The 25,115-nt window shown below is 36.2% G+C and overlaps 1 protein-coding gene across 3 annotated transcripts in view; it reads right to left on the minus strand.

Annotated features, from left to right (window-relative positions):
• The window catches only part of scaf8 (SR-related CTD-associated factor 8), a 188,972-nt gene that overhangs the window by 35,714 nt on the left and 128,143 nt on the right, over nt 1–25,115 (minus strand). The window contains exon 22 of one of the 3 annotated variants that reach the window (XM_039748163.1): nt 7,360–7,378. The exons of 1 other annotated variant lie outside the window; for it this stretch is intronic. The gene's annotated coding sequence lies outside the window, so the exon portion shown is untranslated. Of the gene's footprint in view, nt 1–7,359; nt 7,379–18,977; nt 19,397–25,115 lie in introns of those variants that run through there. One more of the 3 variants, XM_039748164.1, reaches the window with a different exon arrangement.

The raw sequence follows: 25,115 nt of genomic DNA on the forward strand, positions 1-25,115 counted from the left end.
CTGCCTCATAGATCCTGCGTCTGGTTGTTGTCTGTATCCACCTTCCAAATATCAATTCTAAAGTGTGAGTATGTATAAATGGGCCCTGCAATGGGGCCAGTTCCTGCCTTGCATTTGATACTGTGCTCCAGCTGCCCAAAACCTATACTGAATATACTATACTGAAGAAATATGCCAAGTTTTCTTATTGTGTTGTAGTTATAACCCAGGAAATATCTGTGTCTTTGTCATATTTCTCAGACTTTATCGAGCTACTCCATAAGTTCACTTAAGCAACTTGATAATTATTTTAAAATGTATGGTATGTGAATATCAATTTCTTCTACATTCTATAGATGTTAATTCAAAATACAATAAAGAAAAAAAGTGTGTACTAGAATTTAGCTTTTAAAAAATACTTTTATAAAATATTTACAGTAAATGTTTTAACATAAAACTGCCAGAAAACTATGCTATGTCTAACAGATGTGTCTGTATTTGCCAACAATTATTTCAGTCTAATAGATCTCATTGGATGGAAGTCTATTGCAAAATGAGGACTTTTAGTTGAAACTCTGGATAGTCACTTGTGGCGTACTGGGCTAAAAGGGTCATTCATCACTTTCTGGATCGATGAAAGGATCTAAACTCATATTTTAGAGGGTAGTGAAGGGCCACTGCAAAATACAAACCATTATGTTAGAGTTCACTATTTGTTGTCATATTATATACATTACAGAAATGCTGGAAATAAAAGTTATGTCAATATTTAACATGAAATGCCGTCAGTACTGAAACAGCAGTCTAAGTAATTTTGTTTGGAATGTTTTCATTACTGCGGTGCGTTGACACCCTGCCTGGGGTTTGTTTCCTGCCTTGCACCAGCAGACCCCCATGACACTGTAGTTAGGATATAGCAGGTTGGATAATGGATGGATGGATGTTTTCACTAATGTAGTGGTACAAATAGTGAAAGTTTCAATATTATACTCCTCTCTATCACATAAGACAACTGAACAGTATGCAAGCATGTTGCATTACTGGGCCTTATTAAGCAAAAGTAGATATGTAGAAATTTACATATTCGCAGTCCCAAATCACTAATGATGTCAGATTACATTTCCTTATTTTGTATGTGTGTTATATTGGCAAGTAAGGACAGACATTTCAAGATAAGGTAGTAATACTCACTTACTTTGCACAGGAGAGATGCCACATGTTGTATGTAGATTAGCACACACAAGAAAGAATTTCACTGTACTCTGTACATATGACAATAATAACTAGGGCTTGAAGTAGGCTGGCACTTCTGAATATTTTAGTTTTGCATACTGGCACAGTTTTCCAACATACTGGTTTGCACCATGCTTATCTTATCCACCCTGATGACACCCAGACCATGGTTGTGTCACTAGCAACTCCATTGAGACTCTCCTGTATTCTTCAATCGTCACCTCTCAATATTCCATAGTGGATAGTTCCTCCCAACCCCACTCTCCAATCAACTGGTAGTTTATTGCACTACTCGAAGCTATTAACAGCAATTAACTATGTGCTGTGGCACTCAATACAGGATACTGGCAATTGTGAGTATCCAGTTCAGACACTGATAGCAATCTTTTAAACCTATACATTGAGGTTCTTCTGTATGATATTAAAATTCAGCATTATTTGTGTGTGTATAAATCTGAAAAAAATAATACATCTGAAACATTTGTTGATTTTTTAGCACAAAAACCCCATCCAGTAAATTCCCATGTAAGGTTGAGCAAAGCACCTCTTCATGGCTGAAGTAGATGCCACTGGTCTGTTGTCATTCATTATTATTTTAGAGACAGGGATAACTGGTGTCCTACTGAAGCAGGTAGAGAATACAGATTTGCTCACTGAGGAGATGAGCTAGCTAATGGGTTGCTACAGGTTTTTATGCCCCTTAAGTTCCATCCAGACCAGATGCATTCGGGACATTAATTCCTTTAAAGTTCTCTTTACATCATGCACAAAACAGAGAATAATGAATTATGTGGTGGTGCCGGTAAGCTTATGACAGGCTATTTGCTGTCATGATTAAAACAGGCATAGATAACATTAAACTGTTCTGGAAGGAAAAATGATGGAAGGAACGGTGGAGCAAGCGTGGCCAGAACGTTACCTCCCCCGGAGTGCTAGATGGCAACCCCCCTGGGTTGCAGTGGTGCCTCGGACTCCCACAGAGCTTCATGGGAGTGGGAGTTTGGTGCTGCCCTGTTGGGATCCATGGGCGCCGCCAGGGAGTGCTGCAGCTAAGTGCTGGGCCCTGGAGGGCGGCTCTTCCGCCACACCCAGAAGTGCTGCCTGAAGTAGGTCAATGAGCACCTGGAGCACTTCTGGGTAAACTATATAAGGGACCAGCAAGCAGTATGCCAGGAGCCAGAGTTGGGAGGAGGATGACAACAAAGCTTGCTGGGGAGAAGTGGAGGAAGAGAAAAGACTGAGCATTGTGGGCACCTTGTGGTGTGCAGAAAACAAAAAATAAACCAACATAAATTTTTGGATACTTATGTCCTTAGGGTCTGTTTGTGTAGGATTACCACTGTTATAGTGCCCTCTGCTGCCACCATATATATATATATATATATATATATATATATATATATATACACATTTCTTATGCCTTTCCATATTACTGTTTTGAAATGCACAACTGCATGCCTTCAGAAAATTTCTGATGTCAAATGTGATTTAATAGTTTCATTTTACTAAATGTGCGAGTTGTTTTTGTAGGTACCTATCATCCACAGATTTTTTATTTTTTATTAATGCCATTACAATGTCTGCATCCTTGTCCAGATATGATAAGAAGTCTCTAAACATGTCCCATCTTTTCTATGAATGAAACAGTACAGAACCACTGGCACTCGTACCAGAAGATTCACAACTTTCTACCTGCAAATCATAAGGTTGCTGATTTATTAGAATTCAAATATTTTACAAATACAGTACACAATGATATACATATTATATACATATATAGGGGAGCACAGTGGAGACTGGGGTTCATGTCCCAGGTTGTGTTTTCATCGATTTTCCCCATATTTCAAACATGTGGGGGTGAGGTGGACTGGCAGTGCTAAAATGGGCTGTATACTGTACAAGTTCACCCTATGATAGCCATGTGCCACGTTCTTGCTCAGATAAGCTTCCAGCTTCCCTGTGACCCTGCTCTGGATAAGTGAACTTTGAAAATAGATATGTATATATAGATTTTAGAACACCTCAGTCATTTTTCAAATGTAATCAGGTGAAATGCAATGAATGACCTAATATGGTGAAAAGGTAAGCAGTAAACTGCCAGAGGTTTAAATTTAATGTTTAAGTTAGCAAAAACTGAAAAAATTAAATTTCACAATACAAAAGGGCCTTCTATTGGTAACAACAAATAGGTTACAACCTTGCAACCAGTAATTAAATTGAATTTAAAGCAAACTTATTTTGCACAGCTGTCCCAACTTCTGTCAATTACTTAAAAATCCTCTTGTCTTTACTTAAAGCAGTTGGAACAGACTGTGCTACTCCACCCTCTTAAGTAATACTTGGGAAATATTACAGTGATAATGGCAAGAAAACACAATTAACAAATGAAATGAGACAGAGCATTATTAACCGTAGAAGTGTAAGCCTTTCATTTACCAAAGTTGCAAAAAAAAAAAATTCTCACTTAGTATGGTGTCCCACGCAATCCAAAGGCAATAAGAAACTATAAGAATCTCGGATAGGAAGAGATCTTACTGACCGAAAGTCAAAACCCAATCAATAGACAAGTTTCAGAGTGTCACCAGCTTGTGTGATAGGCACCTCACAGCTTCAAGAACAGCTTAACAGTGATCGAAAAAGAGCAAGTCTCAGTTTCGGTGGATAGGAGACTTTGTGCTGCAGGTTTAACAGGGCAGATGACAGTAAGAAAGCCTTTGCTTGAAGGATAAAATAGAGCCTTGAAATATTGGCTGTGGACTACTGAAGACTGGAAGACAGTATTATGGATGGATGAATTGAAATTTGAAATCTGCGATTCACCACACAGGGTGTTAATACACCATACACCAATGGTGAATGGATGATTCCTCAGTGTGTGACACCAGCTGTCAAACATGGATGAGGAAGTGTGATGTCTCTGGGGTTCTTTTGCTGGAGTCAGACTTGTGCAGAGCGACTGGCATTCTAAATCAAAAGGGTTACCAGGTTGGCTATTATATAAGCAAAATATGGTTACTTTGATTAATCAAAAATGTGAATAAAATTTTGTACACTTTTGATTTCTTGACTTGTTTTTTTTTTTATTCACCATTTTCTTATTTGCTTAACTCCTTGATTTCATGAAACATTAACATATTAAACTGCATGCATTTCCATAAAACTGAAAAAACTGAGGTGTTCTAAAACTTGTGACCAGTATTGTATATATGTTGCATGCTCTTTACCGTTTTCATTTACTTTTTCCATTCTACTTTTGTGAACTGTTCTAATGAGACATGCAAGAATGTTACAAATGAAATTTATTTTAACCCTCACACATTCAAAACAGAATTAAAACAACACTGCAATGTGGTACTAACTTTAAAGTTTATTTTTATTATGCCAGTTTTGCTTGTATTTACTTTTGCATTAAAATGAATTCAATTTTTGTTTTTGTTTATGCCAGTATCAGGCTTCCTAAACAACTATATCATCTACTCACCGATTGTCCTAAAGTAATGACTCAATGTGCGAGCTGGAAATTATACAGAAAAGAAGTCACGACTAAGAGGAACAATATGGACAATGGAATGCATCTAACGGAGTACAGTATTAATGAATTTCTGTACTTCACAGACTAATCGTAATGAACACCATATGTAAAACACAAGTTTGCCTATACATGATGCTGGTACCATGATTAAGGATTTAATACATAAGCATTATATTTGCATCACCTGGGATGTGCATAGGATAGTCCTGTTACGCTGACAACTTCAAAGGGATGGCTTTATCCATTCTGTGCTCAACTGTCACATCTGAAAGTGCTTATCCCACATGACAGGTCAGAATAGATCATGTTTAAGACATCTTAGCCGAGGCAGCTGCAGAGCACTGTGGCAGAAAAATGGCTGGTGACTGACCTGGTGGCCATCCAATAATATGCTGGTGTACAGCATGGGAAACTATAACATTGAAGAGGCCCACCTTTGTAATACTGCATAAGCTGCCATATTTGAATAAGCGTTAGCAAAAGAAGGAAGAATATCAGAAAGAATAAGGAAATTAGTGACATCAAATGGAGATAATGTTGACAGGTGGAAGAAACTCTTAAGAACACTTGAACCTAGTGGATGTTCCATGTTTTGAGTAGGGAATGCTAGAAGCTTCTAGTGGAGTGGAGTCCATTTGCTGTGGAAGATGAAGCAGGATAACAGGATGGAAGGATGGGCTGAATGATACCCATCGGAAAATGGTGAAGGCACTGGATAAAGTGGTTAAATTTAATTTATTTTACATAGTATTGTTCACTCAAAACAGACGCAAAGTGTTTACACAATTTTACAAATATAATAAAGGGACAGAAAAGGACATAATCGTACAATAGTTACATACACAAGTATACATATTTAGTTACATTAATATTAATAACAAAAGAGACAGACTCTTGATAAAATGTCACTGAAAGCATTCTATGAGAGATTTACTCAAGACATGGACAGGTAACAAGAAAAAAAAAAAACCTAGTTATTTGCACTCTAGGAGAAACACTTCCAATATCATAATAAAAATGCTGAAGTCCAGTAATGTAGTATGATTTTACCCCCCTTACCCCCAATCTGATATCCCATTCAATAGCTTGTAGACACAGCAGAACACAGAGAAGAAAAACGGAATGGGAAAGGGTCAGCAATAAGAACTATATTTTGAAAACTGAGTAACCTGATGTAGTGAATTTTAGGTAGGCATCAAATTCTGAGACTGGTGGGGCATACCCTGTAAAGTTTGATGTGCCCCTTAGCTAAATATATACCTCCTACAGATATGTTTTTTATTTTATTTTTTTGCAACTTATCTTTGTTACTGAATACTGAATCAGTATTACCTGTAAAGTGCAACTGTATGTCTTAATAATGGCACTAGAATGAACGCAGTGTTTAAATGATATGTAAAAGTGAGACTTGAGTAGACAGAAACCAAAAATTCAAGTAAAGGTGGGAAGGCAACTTTTCAAAAAAACCTAACCAGCTGCTCATAAACAGAGAGGCAGAGGAAGGAATCAAAATGGTGTGCTACTCTCCAGCATTTTGCTGACTGTGAATAAGCACCTTTAAAAGGTGTCTGCTGGTGGGAAGAAAAGAAATACAAGGCAAAATGAAAGCTGATGTTTCAATTAAATATTAAGAATCTGAAGCAAACACCACTTTTTGATTTTTATTGATAATTTTAACTCAAGTAACAGGTCATCCTTTTCAAACGCGTGCCCATTCTCTTTAACCTACCCATTAAAGTCTGAATCCTGGTGCTGAAAGATTCTACTCCTTAGCTGATTCCGGTATATTTAGAAGGAACAATGTAAAACAGCAGAGAAACTTTTTGCTCTAGCATTTACATTTAAAAAGTGGTGGGAGCTTACTAAATACATTCTATATCTCTGGAAAAGACTTGTGATCATATAGGGTTGAGTATATTGTACGGGCACAATAACAGTGTTTTGTATCATTTAGTTCATTTATTTATGCAAAGATAATTGTGTCTGCAGTTCCGACGTTAATTTTCATATTTTTAAGGCAGACTAATCTTCCCTCCTGTTGATGATTTGCATGAAAAGGATATCAAGGCACGTTTTAGGGAGCATCTATTTCGGGAACCTGAGGGTAGTTTCTCGTGTGAATGAATGGTTTTGCTATTTTAGTCTCATCTGGCTGTTCTCTCCATTGTGAATGAAGCAGGCTGTAACCCAGGGTGAGGCAGCTGGAATGAAAATCAGCTTCTGAAGTCATGGCTTTCAGGCAGAATAGAGTGGTCTGCTCTTTTGGATGTGGTGAGAAGACAATTATGCCAAGTGGAGGATTTCAGGTACATCAGGGTATTGTTCATGAGTGAAATGAAATATACACAGGTAAAATGTATTCTGTTTCTTTCATTCTTTATTTTACACCTGTTGCAAATAGGTTACATTTGCTGGTAATCTTTGATGCAGTCTTGCCAAACATTTTCCATCACTTTCAAGTGTTCCCTTATTCAGTCTCTCCATTATCGCTTTGGTGCTGTGAAACATTTTTCTTTTTACATGGAGGCACTTTTCACCCTGGTATACCTCTAAAGCAGACTGAACGAGGATTTGTTCTCTTTCTTTGCAATGTATTCCATCCATTTTTTCTTCAGTATTGACAAGTTTCTTAGACTGTGTTCACAAAAGGGTTAGAATGAGAATTAGCCAAATGCATTTAGAGTTACAACTTTGTCTGTGGCCACAAAAATTAAACACAGGTTGAGCATCCCTAATCAGAAATGACTGGAACCAAAAGAATTTTGGATTTTTTTTTGGAGTTTAGAATATTTGTAAATCTATTATGACATCTTGGGGATGGGACCCTAACTCTAAACATGGAATTTACTGGTTTTATATACACATGGTGAGAAGTTAGTTTTATACAATATTTTTAATAATTTTTTTCACAAAAAAAAAGCAAGAAAGCAAGTTTTTGCCTATAATTGCAAGTTTACAATTATGCCTGCCAGTTGCATGAGCACATCCCAGCAGTTTTTCTGTCCTTGGAATCCTTATTTCCTGTAGGGGCTCTCTTATTATTTGTAGCAAGTATTTTTAAGGGACAATAACACCAAAACAGTGATTATTTTAATTTTTAGTTCATCATGATAGATTTTTGGTTGTTTCACCAGCATACCATTAAGTGACGTACGTTCACTGTAATGCTGACAGATCCACTATTTCAATATATGATCAAAATCTTTGTTTTTACTTTTATGCAGAGTTTTTATATTTTTCATTAACTTTTCTTCACCACATTCAGCATAGAATTTGAACAGATTATCCTTCCCTTTCCGTTTCAGAATTTTCAACTTGTGGCGTTATGTCAGTGCTCTGACGGTTTTGTATATTGGAGCATTTTGGATAAGGGATGCCCAACCTGTATCTGTTGATATCAGTTAAATGCTCAATTGCATTCCATTATTTGACATTTCTCATCACTTCCAAATACAGGCCAGCACTCTTGTTGTGGGCTGTTTTCCAAGTCTCCTATATCATGCACATGTCCTCATCATTGTGAAAGAAGAGTTCACTGTTTTGGGGCAACCAAATTCCAAATCTCCACCTGATTACTGCCTGAGGCTGAATGGACTATAAACAGCCACCAGAGCACAGAATTGAAAGTGAAAATTGTGTTGTCAAAATTTAATCCAGGCATCATACCATCTAATTCATATAACATTTACCAGTTGTACAGTTTATACTAATTAATTTATACTCTACTGTATAATAATCAGTGGGAAGTCATTCTTGGAAGTCCAACTGTTTTACTTTCTTTAATCTTTCTTTTTCCTTTACTAAGATATGAATTACTCTAAACCAGTATACTTTTAAAGTTCCTTTGTTAACATGACTGAATCACTGATTGAAATTCATTACAGGACCAAAAAACATTACAGAGAGACATATTTATTCCACAATTATATGAGTCATTAATATTACATATGAACATTGTAGTGAGCAATAAAATTAATCAGCTCTGTGATTTGTGATTTAAATTGTTGTGCAGACATATATCCTCTGTTCCTGCTATATTTATACATAAGAGTTAGCTTGCATTTATACACACATATTGAAGTACAGTATTTATCTTCTGCTGGAAAAAATTTTACTTAATGTCAAGTGATACAAGACAATCTTCAAGCATGACTTTTTAACCTGTAATAGAAGGCCCATTTCAAGTATAAAACTCCAAGTACATAAAGCGGAAGTATAAGATTGTTTTATACAACATATTTTTAGCTAGAAGGTTCCAGAACCCTCCAGTCACAGAGAAAACCAAGTTGTATAGAACAGCTACATTATTTATGAAAAACATTTGAATCAGATGTAGCCCACATTTCCTGTTGCTGACTGACTATCACAAAGGTTTAACATCTAACTGCCGTCCTGTGGAATCAGTACTGCCATTCAACCTTTGAACCTCCCCAAACCCCGACACCCCACTCTCTCCAAAGCCATTCAGCCTAACACAGCTAATTAATCATTTTTCAAAATGTTCAGTTTTGAATGTCAAAGTACTTTTGTTGCTTACAACGCTGTTTTAAACATATCATGTATCTCTTTACCATATAAGAAATTCTCTCATGTTAATGTTAAATTTACCCTTACTGTAAACTACTTTCATATGCGATTCATTACTGTAGATGAGAAGTCTTTTTTTAAAATAACAGCTGGAATCATCCTGAATAATTCCCTTCATAACAGTATTAAAAACTTCAATCATGTCATCCCTTTGCTTAAACATAAAAGACTCAACCTCTTCAATATTTTCTCATAAACCAGATTTCACAGTCCTGAACTTAATCTATTTTCAATCCATTACAGCACGTTTATTTTGTAATACGGAATCCAAAACTGCACTTTATTTTCCACATAAGGTCTCACAAGCACATTGAAGTGCTACACAACTTGACATTTCTATGACTTCTTAATTGATTCTATACATGGGGTGGTTGTGGACACTGATAAGACCACAAGGACTCCCACATTTTATTTCTAAGATGCACCTTCAAGGTTCAGTTCAAAAGTGGGACCAAGTCAATTTAACTAACGGTGTGATCTACATAGCAATTTGCCATGCAAAAATATTTGTTTTACAAAAGTAAACAGCATGTATTTTTATGCATACGCATTTGTATTTTGAATTTTTTGCACATCTTTTACTTGGAACTTTTTTTTTTGCCGAACAGCATGATGAGAAAGGCATAAACCAGCTCTGTATTAGACACTAGTCCACTGCAGAACATAATCATACATACACTAATGCTCACTTATATTCGGTCAATTTAAAGTGGAAAGTTACTCCTTTAAGCAAATCTTTGGAATGTGGCAAAAAACACTGGAATTCCTGGAGGAAACCACACACTGCTTTGTTGAGAACATGCAAACTCCATTGACAGCCCCTTGACCAGGATTTAAAGATGTATATAGTTGTTACAGCATTATATACTGTTCCATCATATCGCTTTACCTGTAAAATAGCACACTTAAGAATTTTTTCCCTAGACAACTGTGCTTACAGCGGAATAATATAAATCAGCGTAACGCTTTTGCTGAAAAAAGCAAAATACCTCACCAATGCTCTAATGCAGTGATATACGTCTATAAACCCTCTAAAACATTTAGCGTTATACCTCCACTCTACAGACAATGTTGGACAGGAACATGGACTCAAGTCTCTCCTCAGTGTAGCACAGATGCTCCCTGTACGTAATACTAAAGTGACAGGTGAAGTGTTTCAAGTTATAATCGGAGTACTAAAAGAGTGCAACAAACCTCCTCCCATCTATTTACCTTAATACTCAGTTTTAAACAATCAATGCTTTCATTACTGCCTGTCTACTTCAAGAACATCCATTTCTAAAACAAATTTGTATTGTAAATATACTTCTATTCAGTGACAGAAGTCCTGGTACTAACTATATTACTTCTAGTTTGTCAAGCTTGATTATCTTCACTAGCTGAACTTGCAGTACTAATCCAAAATACTTAGTGAAGTATACAGTTGATAATATAGATGGGTAAGCATGGATTTGATCAATTTAATTTTCCTGTGATACTCTGTAGTCGAACTGGTTGACATTTCAGAATGCAGAAAGATAGCCATCTGAGTGCTAAGAAGCAGAACATGAGGAAGTGCCTGGTTTCCTTAAACTACACAGCTGAGAACATGACATAGAGGCAGAGAGAGAAAGAAAAAGAGATATGTATAACACGGAGAGCTAGTCAACAGGAAAGACATCAAAGAAGGAGTCAAAAATGAGACGGAGCAGATGTACAGTTTTTGAATAATGAAACAAAGTTTATAAAGTCTATGAAGGCAGGTGTCTGGATTATTTTAGAGATATAAGCCTAAATAGGAGACAAAGTGATGTACATGCAAGACAACTTGAAAATGCACACAGAATCTACTCATTGATAGAAAAACAAAATAAAGAGTGTTAAAGGTCCTGGGGCCTCATGCATAAACGGTGCATATACACAGAAATGTTATAAGAACGTTTCCACGTTCAAATCGCGATGTATAAAACCTACACTTGGAGTGAAGCCACGCACATTTCCATGGTACCTCATACCCTGTCGTACACAAGTTCTCCGCTCGGTTTTGCAGACTGGCGGCCCCCAGCGTCAAAGCAGTGCTACTGTTCCTGTGTGGTTACTCTTTATTTTCCTGACGCAGCTTTATAAATACACTAATAAACAATATGTCGTTAGTTTCAGTGTAATGCATCTGATTGTAATTAACTTGTAACAATATAATGGTCCAGGGAATAACCATAGTATTCCAAATACCTTAACTGCTTTAGCGCTGTTACTTTCACTGCACCTTTTTTTCCTTCTTTCAGTGGCTCCCGTTAGGTGCTGCCACAGAGGATCATCTTTTTCCATATTACTCTCACTGCACCACTCGGAGTATTTATATCACTGTATCTGAGTGGGGAATCACAGCAGCAGCTGATCGGAAAGAGAATTATCGGTATACAGCATCAAGCACATGCTGCTTTAGCAACTGCAAAGCACTTCAGAGACTTTCCTGTATGGACCTCGCGGTTCAGAAACAGTTTCATCCCAAGAACTTTACACAATCAATCAGTCCATCAAGTGCTCCTTGTAGAACTGTTTGAACTTAAGTTCAATCACCTCACTGTAAACTTGCACTACAGTTATAATATTGCACAACCTGCACCACTTTATAAAGCGCGTATTTACATATGATGACGATATCATTTTTAAGATGAAATGCAGCAAAATATGTTTATATTATATAGATAAAACTTTAACCATTTAAATAATCGGTATTGTTAATAATTAAACATGTGTGGACATGGTTCCGCAGTGCTAGCTAATTCACGGATTGATCCTACCTTGTGCTGTATTCTTTCTGGGGCTGACACAACACTGGAAGGATAGATGGGTAGAATAATTAAACACGTACTACAAAGATATTTCAATGTTCTTTAAAAGTTTTGAAGAATCGTCATTCTAAGCTTACAGATGGCTTAATGTCTATTACAGAGCTGATTGGGAATTTGGAGAAAGAAAAGTAAGGACAGAAATTGGAGATTAGTATGTCTGAAAGAGACAGTACTGCTACAATAATTTCATCGAAGGTCGCACACAATCACGCACCGTGTTCCCCTGTTTAATGACATGCTTTAACTCCTATCAATATGAAAAAAGATATCACGTATACATCTCATTATTTTAATTATTCAGAGAGGTGCAATATCATGAATGTAATGGATTCTGTGTCCAGTCGGAGAAAGAGAAAGCACTTAGAGATTCACACACATAGAGCAAAAGATCAAATACAAAACAAAGCATTTAATGTGCTACTTTAGTTATGATGGGATTTGAGAAACTAGTAAATTAAAAAATTTTAAGATGAAGTTTATGATGTTCTACTTTAATGACAAAATAACTATGTGATTAAAGTGGAAATTTCAAGACTGAAGTTAACATTTAGTGCTTTTTTCCAACTGTGTGCCTTTTTTCCCTATGTACCCTAATAAGCTTTCATATGACACTCAGATGGTGGGCTACGTCTCTATGTTTTTCCAACATGCTATGTCACTCGATCAACTTCCTTTTGTTGTTTATACCACTGTTTAAACCAACAAATAGTATGTTTTTCTTTGCCTCCACCTGGCATTCGCTGAAATTGTTATATTTTCCCTCTTGCTTTTGCCATTGCCTTTTCACAGAACATAATTCTGAGAGGAGTTGGGGCGAGACAGCAGGCACGTGCGTTACTTTTCACACTGATCGGGATTCATGGAGCGGAAGACAGCGGAAGTGTGCGAATGCACAGATTTATGCATCTGGATTTTTCTGTGCGTCAGCACATTTCGGCTTTTGTGCTTGCGTCATGTTATAGTGCGATTTCTACGCACGCCGTTATGCATGAGGCCCCTAGTCTCCTCATGTTCCACAATTTGATCGGTTCAGATCCAATTCACTGTGTAAATGGTCTTAAATGCTCAAACTTAACAAGGTGTCAAAAATGCTCATTAAAAAGTAAAACTCATAAAAATACTAATTTTCCATTTGCGTGATTCAAGGAAATAATGTTATTCAAATCAACACCTTCTTTATTTCCCAGAATACTTGATACCGAAAAGCAAACTTTTTTTTCCTTAACAATGGACCACTGACTGCCTTGTTGAGCTACTGTACATTACTGTATAAATCTTATGCTGTTCATGCAAATACTCTCACACAAAACACATTTTTAGAAAATATCAATGTGGCAATTAACTGCTATTTCTTTTTGATACACGTTTTTGCTTTTTATCTGAATGCAGACACTGTGCTATGAAGTGTTTAATTTGATATAATACAGGAGAGTTTTTGTAAGTGCTACAGCTGCCTCCATGTGGACATTTTATGCATTAACATCCATTTCCAAGTAAACTACCAAACATAAGCTAAAAAAATACAGTTATGCAATACTTAAAAATTAATTCAACAGTCAAAAGCACTGTGCTAATATAATATTGTGGTTTCGTAGTGGTACTGATTTCTTGTGATCATAATTAGTAACTTGCTTTAGGTGCACCATTTCCTAACTACTTAAATGTAAATACTTCAATCTGTTATGTTAAGGTGGAGAATATGGCAGTATGTAAATTCATATTAAAATTGCTGACATTTAAAATCAATAATAGGTAAACATGGAATGACGTTTGTACATCTGTCTGTGCAGGCATTATGATTCTACTGATGTTTAGACAAGCAATCCAGAGACAACACAAAAATCTTCTGAAAAGTTGTAGTATCTGATTGATTATGTTCCAGTACAGATCAAGGAAAGTATTGTCAAATCACTTGTTTATAAACTGCATGCAGCATGCACTCCCTCATACAGTGTAGCAAGTGTTTGTGTGTGCTCTGCAATGGGGTTATGCTCTGCATAAACTTGTTATTTATTATTTTTTTTAAATACCTAACAATAGGTTTAAAATATGACATATCGTCATGAATATGCTTCATGTACAAATAAAAATAATAAAATGTGCATATGTGCACGTTTAAATGTTTAAGGGCATTTGTAATTATTGTGCCTTTCAGTTGAATGACTAAACACTTCAGCATAATGGTTGTGTTTTGTTATGGATAAAGATACTAAAGAAAACTGCATACATTCAATGATTTTAAATTTTATTCATAATGTTCTATACAACCTAGTATGATATTTAAAAGGAAATATTTAAACAGTATTTAATATTAGCATGACTGTACAAATGATCAATTTTTAAAGTGTTATTGGGGGGAAAAAAATCCAACTTTTATAAACCACCAGCATTACACTTTCATCATATCTCACAATAATCATCCACACTAAACTTTCATTTTTAATAGACAGTAGAATGTACAATGATAATGCTCTATTCTTAAGAACATTTTTATTTCTTGTAGAAACTAGCTTTTCTCTTGGTAATGGTGGTAGATTATTAGATTCATATGCTGTTCTTATATTATTACTATTTTAAAATGTTAAGGGGTAAACTAAAATTTAATTTTGCACATGGCATTGCTTTATTCAAAATATAAATATAAAATACTGGTATAAGCCCTAGTTTCTGTGATCAAGTGTAGCAATTAATGGTGCTGAAAATAGATACATTGATTAATATACATAACATTCAAAACATTGTTTGCTTAATATTTTAACAGTGTAGAGACTGCCATTTTTATTGTGATGTAAATCTTAATGAAATAGTTTTAATGATGCAAAAAGTTATATAGGACACCAAAACATTTGTTAGGACTCAGGTTGCAAAACTGATGAAGATTATACGACCTTCCTTTCTTTTCAGCTTAGAAATAAGTTCTAGCTTTGTTCCACTGATAATAAATAAATGAGACAAAATAAAACAGTCTTAAGCCCTAGTGAAATATTAAAAAATGTATCTATAAATGGAACATAAATCAACCTTTTTTTTTTACCACATATACTGTCACAAAATGCAAAATAAAACACATTTATATACCTTCGTAAATAATGCATAGCTCTGTGGTATGTATCCAACAATGGCATTATGAAAAAACTGAATTAATATGCATTTTTTTTTTTTGATAATGAGAAAACAGGATGTTTATAGATTTTAATTCTTTACATGGTTTGTCACAAAACTCAATAGAACATGTATAGATTGATTACATTTTTTGCAAGAAACCATCTTCAGAAAAAGCCGTTCTCAGTGTATCACCTGCAGTGTAATAGATTTTCAGTTACTGCAAATTTACTCAACTAACTACATTTCACACTGCCAATACCACGGCATTACACACACATGGGCTTTGGAATACAGAAAACAACCCTGACCAAGGCACCAGCACATTTTTTCTTGCAGTCATAAATTGTAATTTTGTATCTTATAATTAGTCCTCTGATATTTTTAAATACTTTTGCTTGGCAATGTGTTAAGTTGTAATGGTTGAAAAATGGTAAACTTTTAGTTTTATAATACTAATTAAATGAATGGTATTAAAATAATTCAACAAACTGTTTCATTATGTTGTGCCATAATTTTAACAAACATATTTCTTTTTATCTTCTTCTTGAGGAAAAATTAACTGTTGTACACATCCATCCCAAATGCATACATAATGGCTGTCAAATTCTTATCCATTTCTAAAACTCAATGATCCAGTAAAAAACATATATTTAAAGTTTAATGTATTTCAATCTAATAATATTTAAAAGTATTTGACAAATTGAGAGATCTTTATCTGATACCATTTTAATAAGAAAGCAGCACCAACAAAAAGAAAAAAAAAATCTCTAATCTGGCGGAAAACTCTTCCTGTAAATACTTGTTGCTATTACACAATATTAAAAATAAGAGCTGGAAGTTAATTTTAAATAACATGACATTATCAAAACCATTTATACATGGTCTGGAGCTTATCCCTGAACTACTGGGTGCATGAGCAGAAAACAACCCTGACCAGGGTACCAGCACATTGTGGGGCCCAATCACACAAACACTTACACACCTCTGTAAGACTTTAGACCATAACGGATTCCCTAGCATGTTGCAGCTATTAATGTGTACAACAACAAACAAAACGCATCATGAAGGAAAACGTATACTACAGCTACTGAATAATGAACAGTAGCATCTTATTTAATGTTGTGACCAGCATTTACATTTTCAGTTTATTAAGCCAATATGAAAAACATTAACTTTTCAAATATTTTTTCTTTATCATCAGATATTTTCAATGGAGTTGAAAGCTCGTTCTCTTGAAAAATAACTTTTCTTTCATAGCAATCAATAACCATCTTATAAAATATTAATCTAACTAATCCATCTATTTCATTAAATTAAGTATTAATTAGTGTCCATATACAAGCATGACATGTGGTAGAATAAACAGCTCAATGCATTAACCTTTTGGAGGATTAATTGAGAATATCAAATAAATTTCCCTAGCGTTAGACTGAGCATCTGTGAAAACAGTGCTGAAAGAGTTAGTCTCTAGTGTCACTTGCGCAACTGTATAGACTTGTCTCGCAAAACCATTAGACCCAAGGATTACTTGGGTTGTAATAATGCTAACATCATTAGTCCAGAGCGTTAATCAGGCAACGGTATAGGCATGTCTTACGTGTGTCATGTCCGAGCATTAACTGGGCAACGGTGTAGTCACACCTTCTCCTAACCTCATAACAGCATTTCATAAGTAACATTTTCAACGGTCCAGGTGTTGCATGCTCATGAAAGTGATACAAGAAGTGGGGTTGAAGTGAATCTGTCTTCTGTCAGTGAACATGAAATGGAAGGTGAAACTGAAAAGAGATTCTAATGAATCCGAAAGTAACACTTGCGTTTGGATTTCTGTTGACCCTGCTTCAAATAAACCATCACCACCTCTTTTTGATTTTCTGGGACAGCCAGGAATAAAGGTGAACTTACTGTAGGCAGCCAAGATCCACTTACTTACTGAAAGTTATTTCTTGATGATGGCATGACTGAAAGAACTGTTGTTGAGGCGAACAGTTATGCTGAACAGTGTCGGGTAAATGACTGTACGCCTAACCAGTTTTCCTGTTCAAAGACATACTACACAAAATACATATTCTGACAATATATATGGTATTATTATTTATGGATGTGGTGAGAGAGGACATGAAGGTGATAGGTGTAACAGAGCAAGATGCAGAGGACAGGAAGATATGGAAAAAGATGATCCGCTGTGGCAACCCCTAACGGGAGCAGCCGCAAGAAGATAATGGTATTATTAATTTTATATTACATTTGTATCACTATTACACTTTTTATACTTCTGACTTTGTACTTTTAGTGTGCTGCACATTTTTCAGTAGAAAGATGAGATTTAATAAAAGTGTAAATTTCCAAACCATTTTTAACTGCATTTTTGAGAAAAAAAGTAACACTTAGAGGTTAGCAAGAATGCAAGCTAAAATTTGCTTTTTGTGTTTCTACAGCAATGTACCATACTACATTTGACATTACATATTGTTATCATTCACAATTTTAGTATATTAACACAAAAGTGTTTCTCCTTCAATAATCAGTTAATACAAGAATGTGTTGATTTCAAAGTGAATAGCCCAAACAAATACAATGTATTTACAATAAATACAATGTATTTCCACTGTCTCTTCATTAAAGTGAAATTTTCAAAGTGAAAAATAGCAAATTCTCAACCAAAATAAGATTATTACATACAAGGTACCCCAAATTGGAGAGGGGTAAACCAACAAACCATACCCCATAACTTTTGGTCAATCTCACAGCACAATATAAAGGATCTTTATCTCATTGCTGCTTTAATTCAGTGAGTTTTAATGAGCTTTCAAGCATGAACTGCTTGTTTCAGGTCTTTACCACATGCCTGTTGGGATTTTGTACAGCCAACATTAAGACCTATCACCCAACCATTTCTTTTTTTTGTTTTAATTTAACTACAATGATGTAATTTCCTTATGTATTTTGAATCATTGTTTTGTTACATAATCTATGTGCATCTCTGACTAATTCAGGTCATGGCCTCTCACCCTACAAAGCAGTTTCTAATACTCAGCAACATTTATGATTTCTTTGGTGATGGCAAGTTGTCCAAGTCTTACAGTATAAAGCAGTGTTAATATGTCTTCAAACATACTCAGCCAAAAACTTATATTTTTCACTAGTGATCATTTTATAGCCTGGAAGCCATCTCTTATTCTCATAGCATTGGTCACAAAGGACAAGGAGAGGGCACATTTACTTAAAAGTCCAATTTAGAGTAACTAATAACGTTATATAAAAACCTTTGTGACGGACTTACTGAAGATACAGATGAATGCTTTAGCAACCTTAAGAAATGCACCAATGTTTTTATTAGTTAGCAGTGTTTTCTGCCATGCTAGGCAACTACAAATCCGATTTATATCTAGAAGTTTTCTGATGGTAAAGTCAAGCAGGAGAAACCATCAGCTCCCAAATGTTGTTCCAATAGTATTTATGGCTTTATGGAAATTTCAAAAACTTGTTCATGAGGCATATTTAGCAGGAATCCTAAGATGACTATTATCCAAATCTATCTCAGTTTGGAAAACATGTTACTTACAGATTTTTGGTAGAGACCTACAGCTTTAGAAACTTGCTCAAGAGTGAAAGACATAACATTTACTTCTAGTTTTGAATGTATTTCAGTTTTGTGCTACCATTTGCCCTGAGAAGCTATATGTTGACTTATCATGTTTTATGCAAGGTGTGGTGGAATTACTTTTAATACAAAATGCAGTTTTCTGTTGTGTATCTTACAGCACATGAAAGTGTCTAATTTTGCTGCCTTGTTTCTCTTAGATACTCTCCTGTACCCCAAAATAACACAAAAAAAGATCATAAAAACATATTATGAAAAATAGGTACTTGTGCAAATAACCATGTGAAAAGTTACTTTTTAAGTTTTTTAATCATACCATCTGAAATAAGGATGAAAATATGTTGGGGAAAAAAAAGTATAGGAGATTTGAAGTTTTGAAGATAATGGATTGAAGGTTCTTCTAAATGCAACTTGCATTTATCACAATCCACTGGAGTAATGCACTTCCAGAAGTTTTCAAAGGTGGGCTTCAAATCTGGCTTTCCTTTAGTCTTGATGAACAATTGTATAAAAAGAGCACAGCTTAAATAAGGAAAAAGGAAAACTGGTTAAATCCATGTAATGCTGCTACTTGTGATCGCAAAATATTTAGCAAGTACAATATGTTCAGGGTAGGAAGCAAGAGCTTTGGCTACTGCTGTAAACCTACATCCACCTTGTGTAAAAATAAACAGGTTCCAAATAGATGGATTTATTTAGCTCTAATGGAATCAAAGATATCAACACAAAGCAACCTGTTAAAGTTACATATTCATAGAGTTGCACCCTGTGTAAATATTACTTTAAACAATTTACATTTAAAAAAAGAAATATATAATAAAGGAACCCAGAAAGACAGAAAATGGATATTAAACATTGACCTGTTACACCATCAGAACACCAAACTTTAGTTTTAAGATGACTTTTACTGTTGAGAACCTCTCCTGTCAGACCTGTTCAAATTCATCTTCTAGGGCAAATGATATATGTTCCGAATTTATTTTCTTGAAGACTGCAATGCTACCACTTAAAAGCATTTCAATGAATAGCTGCCATTTAAACTCAACAAGAAAATATAACTACTATGTTCCCTTCATTAACTTTCAGGTGAAAGAGGCAGCGCACCACATGCCCAGCAACAATCTAACATTGCAGACAAAAGTCTGTACATGTGCTTCTTTTTATATTCCCACAGAAGTGACTTTAACAAATTTGACTGAGATGCATAAGTCATCCAGTAGAAAGTGAGAAAAAAAAAAAAACAACTATATATAAGATTAGAGTTATAAGAGTTTATTATGGTTGATGGTGAGCTGAAATAATGAAGATACTAGAGAAAACAAAGATTAATTTCTGACTTTCAGCAACATTATTCATTTTATTTACTGCAGAGTTGTTCATGCTTTTTACAATGACGTTCCTGGAGACATTCCTAGCTTGGATAATTTTAGCAACTTTCTCCTGTGGAATTCCCAGACCCTTCAGTGATAGGCACCCCAGTGGAATTCTAACTACATGCTCAACCACCTCAACCTCTATTTCCTCTGGAGAAGTGGTGGTTGTACTTGGGTCCTCTAGCATTACTAAGCTAGTCACTCTGTCGGACACAGTCACCACAACAACCCCGAACAGGATCCTCATTTTGGATGCTCATAAGGGTGAACATATTTTTTTGGTCACCATCCAGAAATCATGACCACAGGGGAGATGATGAATATAGAGTGATAAGTAAATTTAAAGTTCTATCCAGGAACCTCACTTGCATGTCAGCACTGCTACCCGTCTACCCTCATCAAGAACAAGATCTCAGACCTGCTTAATTTCAGCAGATTCAAATTGCCCAGAACATATAAAATAATTAATAAATTATAAGAATGCTGTCTCAGCTTTTTGAAAGACACACAGTAAGTGAAATCATTCACTTTACTTTCTGGCAATTAAGGCATCCAATTACTTCTTTAAATCTGGAAACATTCACAATTCATTCAGTGTGTTTTTTTCCATGAATTAACCTACTCACAAATAAATTTATATTAATTAAATCTTGCACTATGTGCAGATGTTAGTACAGAAAAACATTAAATTCTAAGCTACAAGTTGCAAAGACATATCGACTGGGTGGAATGGGGGTCTGAGGCTAAGGATTGAATTTCCATTACTGGCAAAGGGAGTCCAACTCTTCTGTGCCCTCGAACAAAGCCCTTAACCTGCAATAACTCAAGGGGCACTACACAATGGCCGACGCTATGCTTTGACCCCAAAGGGTAAGAAAAAACTAACAAAGTCTTAATACAGGAAATTGTAAAAGGTAAAATAAAAAGAACAAAAAAATGTTAAGTTAAGAAAACACACTTTTTCAGTTTAAGGGTATACAAAATGTCAAGTCGGGGAGCATGCACTGGTACAGTGCATTGCCGCACCCACTACATAATGAAACTCCTCAGGATCCCAGATGGCAATACCCCAGGCAGACACACGGTCCAGTCTCACCCTCCAGAAATGAACCTCCATCTGCCGCAGCCAGGTGTTACGTGGGCGACCCCTTGGCCTGGTCCAGCCATTCAGGTCCCCAACAATGAGGATCTTACAAGTTAGATCACCCTCTGGGAAACGCGCCACATGCTGTAACTGACGCTACCTCATAATGCAGTTAATGTGCCTCATTTGGGACTCCATGAGCAACCGCTCATTTGACACAAAGTCAAACCAACAGTACCCAAGGATTTTCCGAAGAGACACAGTAACAAAGGAGTCCAGAGCTCGTTTCAGGTCAGAGGATAGCGTCCATGTCTCACAACCATCTAGCAAGACAGGAAGCACCAGGACTCTAAAGACTTGGACCTTCGTCCTTTTGCATAGATATCGGGAGCGCCACACATCCCTTTCCGGCGACCTCACGACTCCCCATGCTCTCCCAATTCATCTACTGACTTCATAGGAAGAGTCATCAGAGACATGAATGTCACTGCCAAGGTAAGTCAACCTCTCAACAAGGTCAGCACTCTCTCCGCAGACAGACACACAGCTGATGGCTATGCCCAAGAGGTCATTAAAGGCCTGGATCTTGTTTTGTATCCAAGACACTCGCAAGCCCAGACACTCCGACTCCTCGCTCAGTCTGTCGAATGCCCCGATCAGAGCCTCCATTGACTCTGCGAAGATCACAGCATCGCCAGCAAAGTCAAGATCCGTGAATCTTTCTTCACCAACAGATGCCCCACAGCCGCTGGACCCCACCACCTTGCCCGACACCAAGTCCATACAAGCATTGAACAGAGCAGGAGCAAGAACACACCCCTGACGAATCCCAGAATCAACTGGGAAAAATGCAGAGGTTCTGCCTCCACTCTGCACAGCACTCACAGTACCAGTGTACAGGCCGGCCATGATATCCAGCAACATCAAAGGGATTCCACGAACCCTCAGGATATCCCACAGGGCAGCTCGATCAACTGCAAAGAAACTCTGTCAATATTTGCGTTTGCACTCCATGAGAACCCTCAGTGCTAGGATGCGGTTGATGGCAGACTTCTTAGGCGTAAGCCAAACTGTTCCGGTCGCTGGTAGATGAACAAGTGATCACGGATCCTATTAAGGATGACCCTAGCAAGGACCTTACCTGGCACCGAGGGCAGTGTTATAACCCTGTAATTGCTGCAATCCAGGCGATCACCCTTCCCTTTCCAGATTGGGACGACAAGTCCCGTTTTCCGGTCAGTTGGGATGACGCCAATCTCCCAAATTGAAGCAAAGACTGTTTGCAATGCCAGGAGGACAGCCTTACCACCTGCCTGGAGAAGCTCACCCCGGATACCACAAATCCCTGCAGCCTTTCCTCCCCTCAGCTGGTTCACCACCTGTGCAATCTCAGTGAGGCTAGGTGGTTCACAGCTAATTGGAGGATCAGCCTCAAGGACTGTGGACCCAGAGATAGCCAACCTCCTAGCCAGAGGATCAGCTTTGAACAACTGCTCAAAGTAGCCAGCCCAGTGGGTCACAACTGCAGTGTCATCCGTAAGGACCGTTCCATCAGGAGCCCTGACTGCGACTCTCCGTATGTATCTGGTATACAAAATGGATCGACATTAAATTATTTTATCGAAAAATGAACTAATGTGGTTTTCATGACATTTTAAATTCAATTTGTGTGTTTCATATTTTAAACTTATATTTTAAAATATAAATGTACTCTCCAAAGACTTTCCAAATCCCAGCAAAGGGGAAGAAACAAATTTGACATTATTAATCTTCACTGGTCTTCCAAGCTTTTGAGTTTCTAATATGGAATTGGTTTGCAATAAAATGTGGTCTTTTAACATACATTGCATTTACAAACATTTGGATATTATTACTGCAATACAAACTACAGAAATAAAAGGTTTTCACTTTTTGGAGGTTGTATCCCTTTTTTGATTCTTCTGGTAAACTGTTGGTTAATAACTTACCATAACGACAGACTAGTTTGTACTTGATACATACAAAAAGAAAAAAACAAAAAAAACAAAAGCCTTGCATCATCTGCATATTTTGCAATTTTGACATATTCATCTTCTGGGCTATTTTACAAAATTTATAATTAAACTAATAATGAATTTATTCCTTGGCTACTGATTGATGAACATGGCGAATATTTTTTTCCACAGTAGCATACATAACCACATGTAAACTTGTAGCATCACACTGAAGGTCCATCAACAAAGAGACCTAGTCAGTTAACTTAATCTTGTGGTGTGTACACAAAAAAAAAAAGAATTACGTTGGATTTAATGTGTCGTGTCTAATGAATTTCACAAGTAGATAAATTACTAAAAAGTACAAATGTAGGAAATACCTATGCAAGTAAATCGAGAACTAAAAATTATTAATGTAAAATTCATGGCCTATTGATATTCTGAAATGCAGGTTTAGTTTCTAGATTTGTTTGTTAGGTCTAATTTAAAAACAAAAAAAACAAAACACGTATGTCTTAGTTAGTAACAGCTACATTTCAAGTATCCCTAATCCAAAATGCCTGGGACCAAAAGTTTTTTGGGATATTTGTGGACTTTGGAATATCTGCATATACATAATGAGATATCTTGGGGATGGGACAAAACCTAATAAAATGTATGATGCATATACAGTACAGGCCAAAAGTTTGGACACACCTCCTCATCCTCATTTCATGTCCATTTACATTGGTAGATTCTCACTGAAGGCATCAAAACTATGAATGAACTCATGTGGAGTTATGTACTTAACAAAAAAAGGTGAAGTAACTGAAAACATGTTCACTACCTGTTAACTTTTGGCCTGTACTGTACATACTATACACAAGGTTAATTTCTAGAATATTTTTTAATAATTTAGTGCATGAATCAAGTTTTCACAAGATGAACCAGCATCAGCAGAATACCTGTATCTGCTGTTAAACAACAGCAACAACAAACAGCAGCAGGCTTTCAGTGTTTGCTTACAATACTGTGTTTTGATTAAAAGCTTACTGTACACAGTTGATAAACTGCCACCAACAGAGTAATTATAGCCTATGTTTCCTTTAAGCTGAACTGCACAATACTTTTAAATCATGCTGCTCACTCTGTCTTCTGCACAGCAGTTTGGAAGTGCTGTACATCTGTTATTGTGCCTTCCACCCTTTGATAATGCACCGGCAGCCCCGAAAACTACACTGGGCAACCCCCAACACTTGCTCATCATTTTTGTGTTGGTGTAATGCTTGAAATTTAAGTGGAAATTGAAGAAATCAGTCATCTGTGGTAAATACCAGTTCATGCATTACTCATGTTTGATTATTGGCCACAGCCCCACATGAGCAAGTGAGGTTAAGTGTGTAATTTTCTAATTTTAGTGCTATGTCTGCGCTGAAAATTTTCAGATTTTGGAATTTTGTAATACTCAAACTGTATTATCAATGTTAGAGGCTTAGAATGTGATGAGTAGACACTCAGTTTGTGATTGTACATAGTTTTAATGCACCAACAAAAAAATAATGTTTATGACCCTGTGCTAGGATATAGCGGGTTGGATAATGGATGGATGTTTGAACAAAAGACCAGTAAGCAGTCTGAGGTCAGCCTCCAGAGAGGAGGATTACAAGAATCAGATAATAGAAGGGCAAGGAGATCCATAGTCTTTTATTGACGTTACTATGAAATATCGTTTCTGTAATTTGGAAACTAAATAAGTATTTTTTAAATATGGGGCCCAGTTCAATGGGAGAGGCAGCTCATTGCTTATTACACTTGAAGCTTACCTTCTAATC

This window comes from Polypterus senegalus, chromosome 3 (genome assembly GCF_016835505.1).
Source record: "Polypterus senegalus isolate Bchr_013 chromosome 3, ASM1683550v1, whole genome shotgun sequence".
Lineage (NCBI taxonomy): Eukaryota > Metazoa > Chordata > Cladistia > Polypteriformes > Polypteridae > Polypterus > Polypterus senegalus.